The sequence below is a fragment of the Macrosteles quadrilineatus genome, unplaced genomic scaffold (genome assembly GCF_028750875.1).
Source record: "Macrosteles quadrilineatus isolate MER2022 unplaced genomic scaffold, UCM_ALF_1.0 Scaffold_4__1_contigs__length_99947679, whole genome shotgun sequence".
Lineage (NCBI taxonomy): Eukaryota > Metazoa > Arthropoda > Insecta > Hemiptera > Cicadellidae > Macrosteles > Macrosteles quadrilineatus.
In genome coordinates, this window is record NW_026542597.1 from 61,859,830 (window position 1) to 61,866,745 (window position 6,916).

The following is a 6,916-nucleotide window of genomic DNA, read 5'->3' on the forward strand; positions in this document are numbered from 1 at the left end:
TGCACCACTGCGCACCGCTCCTGCGCATCTTGGCACGCGCTCGGTTTATTTTTGTTCGAATTTAGTACGAAACGCGTTTCTTTGTCGGTCTGTTTGCTCTTTGCTAGACCGGTCTAGTTAAAATTGTCGCGCAAATGCGGTTTTTATATTTGGGAATTTATTGAATAGCAACAATGGTTTAGAAACACATTGTTGTCTGTACCATTGTACATAAGACAGTAAAGATTGTTTGGATTAAATAGTCCTTTCAGTGTTAGGGTTAGGTATTGTAACAACAGTTTACGATTCGTAATCCAATAAAGCTTTGTATTCAAAACTAGCTAGATTTGTAACATGAAAATATTGTAGCTATACAAATAAGCGTCAAAGGATTTTCACAAGTGTTTAAAAGGGGTTTCTTTTTATTTATTTATTTATTTTTTACATCAATCGTTCACTCAATATACAGTCATAAATCTGGGAATGTGAAATAACAGAATATTATTTCAAGAAATCCATTTTGCTAAAGGTTTTGTATTTTTCTTTAAAGAAAACATTATTTATTTAAAAGAACCACGAGCATGTATATGCTATAAGTTATCTTTGTATCAACATATTTTTAAATTTATAGTTTCTCTCTGGCAGATAAGACAACAGGTGTATTAAAATTTTAAATTAATCAGTGTAGGCCTAATTGTAATAATAAAATGTATTATTTATAAAGAGGGTTAAAAAGGGTTTACCACGCAACAAGTACAACTTGGAATTTCCAAAATTATTTAGAACAAGACACGACAATTTTTACAGCTCAGTAGGGTTCCTTGACCAAAATATGTACGCTTATCGCTACTCCTGCATAACCAACACCGCAACATTCAAACAATACCGTATGTTTTTTGCATTGTTTTCTCGAAGGCGACGAAGGCGTGCATCGTAGTCCTCTTCATAAACCGACGTATTTGATGTTTCACTTTTCACAGTGATAAACCGAAAGAACAAAACTCCCTTACAGATTGGTTACCCTCGTGGAACAGATAAATACAATGTTTTCTCATACACGGTAAGGATAAGTTCTCTCCAGTTTATGAGAAGCGGAGGGGGTCTATAATTTGCAATATATCTTGTTGTTGAACCAATTTTAACATAAAATAACAATATTTGAGAACCAAAGAGCCAAGCGCAAGCATAAATCGTAAAATCTCACTATGCATCGGTGCAATTAAACTTCCCTAAAAACACGTCAAACAAAACAAATTAATCTTAATTTTGTAAAATATTACAGCATTACAATATGAACTAAAAGTTATTACAGGGGCTACTGATTGTGCCTGATACAAAACATGCATCTAATTTTTAAATAAAGGTTTGTCATTTATACTTACGAGGTGTTAGCCCGTCCTACGTACGGGAATTCAATAGTCAGTTAAAACCGTGTACAATTCAGATCAGCTAGTTTACACATATAAGACAAAGTTTCTTGCAGTTTTAATGTGAAAAATCATCATGTAAACAAATGTTGTGTGACCAAATATGTTTTTATTCCATCATAATATATACCTGATATATATACCTGATACGGCCTATTTTATTATTATTATTATTATTTCTTTGTCATGAGAGCCGAAGCCCCCTGACTACGTACCCGGTACCTATCGTGAGACATACACGGGCCCCATGATGTAGGCCGAAGCTTACGCATCAACCTTTAGCACATCATGGGCGGATGACTTAAGGTCATCAGGCTCGCCGGCTGCCGAAGCAGACCCTTCGGAAAGAGGGTTGCCCCTCAATCCTAACCAGGGATTCCGGCTGCTTGTTTAAGCGTCACTCCACCTGGGTTCCACCAGGTACAAGCCCTAGAGGACCATAATGGAGCGCCCCGACGCATTTAGTGCAAGCAACACTCGGGACCTATCTAATCCCTGACAGGCAGAACCCGCCATCATAGCCAGAAGGAAGGGGACCGTCAGCACGCTGACGGGGGGGAACCCCAACCTCCCATTTACACCACTACCCGATCGAGGCCTTACCCAGTCTGGGAAACCAGAGATAACCAGAGCGATAGATCCCCAGATACCCCTGGCGGGCTCGGACCCAGCACCCGATCTACTTCGTTTGCCCGTCAGACCCAACATCACTGCCAGGCCATCAGGGTTTCCCAAAAGGAGGCAGGTATAGAAGTGGGACCCACCCGGATGAACCTATCCACCAGAGGTGGCGACACCCTTGACTCAATTGAGGTTCCGGGAAGAACCCCCCACACTCAAGATAACCATACCGTCCGTGCTCAGAGACAGGGATTGGTTTGCATAAGTGCCTACAAACCGTTACCCTCACACTGCGGAAAGTTACGTTGCCCTTGAGTGTCCCCGTGAGCTACGGGTACTTGCCTATACGATATGCATTTTAAATCCGATAATTTTACAATAAAACAGCAATTCTGCAATTTTTACGATGTGAAAAGCGTTAAAATGAGGCAGCCGATTCGCACAGACGCACACTGATTATAAGTAGCCTACAGTCACAGAATAGTAGTATGTTTTCTGTGCTACAGTAGAGAGATTAATAGTCCATTGAGAAGTGTATAGACCTAGTCAACGATACTACCTTCCATAGCATACCTGCCTCTTCATTAATTATTATCACCACAATACAACTACTATACACAATTTCCAGTAGGTCTGAATAGAAACGACCTAAAATAAAACGATAATATCCAATAAAATTCACAGTACACATAATTTAACTTTGGTGACCTAACATCAAAACTAATCGTCACACCTATCCTCAATTTCACTGCATTAATTGCTAAATAAATAAGTGTAAACAAATAAAAGTAAAAACAATAACAGTTTGTTTTGAAACAGCTGTTTGGTTCAAATAACATTCATTTGAAAAAAAAAACCGGTCACATGTAGCAGGAATATAAAAAGTAAACACGCTAGTAAAGCTAATGACATAATTGTCAATGTTTATTATCCATGCCGTTATCAGTTCTATCCCACCCTCTAGCCGATAATTACCCACCCTCATTGAATAAATGTACATCGTAATTTCCCATATTAGGCCTAGTTAATTTAAACTACAATATATTCATAGTTAAAATAAAAGTGATATTTTCACGTTTGGGGGCGCTGATCTAGGCATCCCCAAAAGTAACCACAACCATAAGGGAAGGGAGTATGTTTTATCTATGCCACAACTGAACGATTTCACGATTTCATAAAAGGATGGTTTGTCTAATTGCAGTATCCTAGGTCAATGTTGACGTTGTGTTCAATCTATGTCATCCATCTGTTTATCTTTGTATAAAACCCGGCTGAGGTTGTGGTGGTAATTTAAAATCGTGATTCCTGATTATTCTTGATCTTCTTTTTGTGACATCAATATTTCCGGGCCTAATCAAAACAATGTTAAAGCAGACAAACATTAATTGTAAACAAAAAGCTACCATGAAGAATTAAAACATGTAAACATTGTTATTTTTCTAATCTTTCCTTGAAAAGTGGAGCAGTAAAATAATTTGCATTTATCCTTTTTTATTAAGACTCGTGTACAGAGCATCGATTTGTACTGTGGTTTAATTATCTCTACTAATCTTACTTATTTACTATAATCAATGACAAAATAAGAGTAAATAAAATAACCTCATAGTTCCATAGTTTATATTTAACCAGCTGTTAGTTAAAACAAATTATATTGCTCTAAAACAAATCGAAGATTACAAAGATTGCTTTAAAAATAATTTGAACATCCTAGTATTTTACTATGTATATTTAATTAATCTGTCATCCTCATACAGAAGAATTGAACGTATCAATGATTAGCATTACACATAGTATAAATAAGTCAACCCTACTAAGTAAGTATGTCTTTACATTTTTATCCAAATGCCGAATTTGTGACACAAAAGCTGAATGTTTACAGCTGTTATGTTAAACAAATTATTTTATGCCAAAAGCTAGTTTAAAATCTTAGCGTCGGCTGCTAGACTTTTAAAAAATTAAAACACAATTTCTAAAAAACTGGGACCCTAAACTAAAATTATGGCTTCGACATTCCCTAGTTCTCAAAATTATCTTTCTTTCAACACAAAAATCATGAAAATCCGTCGAGTGGTTGATTCAGAATCGTGAAATAAAAAAACACAGTTTCGTTTTAATATTATAGATAGATAGATAGATATATACCAATGAATAATTTAGAAACCTTAACAAATAGAACCAAATTAAATTATGTAGAAAGCAAAGCACTAAACATGTGTTTTTTTTATTCACTAGCAAAACTCGATAAATCGAGGTTCTGGCAAAGAGTAAATGGCAGGATGCCTCGACCTAATCTAACTTCTGAGGTCCTAGGATTTGCAAAAGGTCGAACTGTCATGTAATGCTATTTGGGTCAACATTAACATCGGCATTGTTGGCTGCACAAAATTCTACAAGGGTGGCACTTGTTGAAGTGTTAAATTGGACTTAATATGATAATTATTGTTGGAAAATTAGAAAACCGTAGACGGGTCAGCAAAGCATTTCAAAATACAAGTTAATGAAAATTATTGAAGAGTACCGGTACTTTTTAGTTCATAGAGAAATATTTTCTAAGGGCGATGCAGAAATTGAAAGGTTTGCTCACATTATCTGGAATGATTTTATATTTTATAAATGATTTGTAAACACTTTGTATGTGACGTGTCAATTCGAGCACTGATGCGTTTGATATAAATGTTTAAAATACGTTTTGTGTGTGTTTCCTCATTTCAACGTAATGGTCACATAATTTTATTGCATTGTGTGTACTATCAAATTCGTCTTGATTGAAGATAAAACTGGTTTTACCTGCCAGTATTGTTACCTATATGTATATATTTTTACCTACCAATGTTGACTATTGCCTTACTTAAGTGTTATTGCTTACCATACAAAGAAAAATACATGTCTTACATTTTTTGTATTGTTCTTTTATAACTTTTATGGTGGAACTCAATTAACTCAAAATAATGCGTCTCGTCGGGCGATTTAAATCAATTCCAAAACTAAATTAATTACGTCCACTTCCGCCTTCTATTTCGAAAAATGTGATGGATGTTGAAAACGGAACACGTGGAGTATATTTGTACCGGGGAAAACCCATGAGGGGGAAGCGTCTAAATGTGGCATGAGGGCCAGGCCGCTGGCCTTGGGCCAACACACAGCTGCTGGGCCTGTGGCCAGAACGGCCACTAACCCCCCTCAACAGGGCAGCACAGTGGCCGGTGGCCAGTGCACTAATTACTTAAGACACAGTAATGCACCATACACACATTTATCATAATTTTATAAGTATAGGGACAGGAAGACAATTAAAATGCATATTTTAACCAGCTTTGAGCAAAGGAAGAATGAAGAATATGGAGTGATGTGACCCAGAATTGTGTGGCTTTGTTGTGTTTTATGTTACTTTTTTACTGGCTGATATCGGCTGTTTATTCAGCCAGGACCAATTAATAAGCCCAATAATTAAGGACAGCTATGAGTCCAGTTTCAAACCATAAAAATTTACTTTTCTCAGGGATCAAACTTCCAACCATCTGATTAATCATTCAGCTACAAAGCAATTAAAATGATTTAGGGCCTACTGGCAGTTATTATTGGATATCAAAGTATAGTTCGGCCGCTTAGAAAACGACCTGCGCGCTAATGCTAAACCAATGCTGGAGGAGGTCGCTTTCTAAGCGGCCGAACTATAGTCATGCATCTATGGACCACCTGTCATTGACTCTTAATTAAGATACGGCAATACGCTATGGGCCCGAGAGATATTCGCACCATCTTCTACACCTTCCTTGCCAGGGAATTGTTTTCTTCCTTGTGCATCCCAAAAACCTAAAACCACTTGCGCCCCTGGCTCAGGCAAAACAGACCCATTTACCAAAGCGGCTCTGGATGGCTCACGTCAACTACATCCATTAAAAACTGGCAAAAAACTTAAACATAGGGATGGAATGTCTATTTACAGCCCCTATTACACAATTATATCCAAGGTACACAAAGAAAATCTATTGTGGAAATTATAATAGTCTTTGGTGATAGTATGATTTATTGTTGAATAATGGTACCATATAAAATCGGGAAAGCTAGTATAAAGTAATATTATAGAGGTGGTTTCTGTACGTCTGGGTGTGTGTTTGTTTTGGGTTGACACAACAATTAGACATTTTACCCAATAATGTAGATTATGAACTCTGCCAACGGTTTTTACTGTACATTCAACTACCCTGTAACTGTTAGACAATATAATGGAAAATTACACTATAGATCTGAAAGATCAAAGCTTATTGTTACAAATTTTGCTTTTAGATGTCATCAGTAAACAAGGAGTAGTGTGGGTTGATAGTATACCATTGGGCCTTACCAAAGGAATTGGTGGAGGGTACATTTTATGTTAACAAAAAGATATGGCTTGCTCAATGCTCAGGCTAGATTATTTCATGATTGCAAAAAAATATTCTTGATAGAAGTCCCATAGTGTTTTTAATGCATCTCCTCATCAAGACTTTTATTTAGATAAAGTTTATTTATTCAACCAGATATTTTAAAAAAAGTTTGATATTCAGTTTTTAAGTTACATTAATAGACATTGCAAAGAGTTATGAGTTATGACAACACTCATTTTAGATACTACATCAATTACAGTGATTAATTAGAACTACAAAACACATTTTTAATGAGTAGATTTAGAAGCATATTTTCCATTTAGACAATCTTTGATCATATATATTGCACAATGCTTACAAAAATATGATTAATAGTCATTGGAAACACTGGCGTATTCTTGAACTTAGTGGAAATATATAAACTGGGATGCTATCATCAAAATAAACCATTCTGAAACTACAGTGGAAAAGTACCAGAGACATGAAAAGACACAAAGAAAATTAATTTTGCACTTGACAAATAAA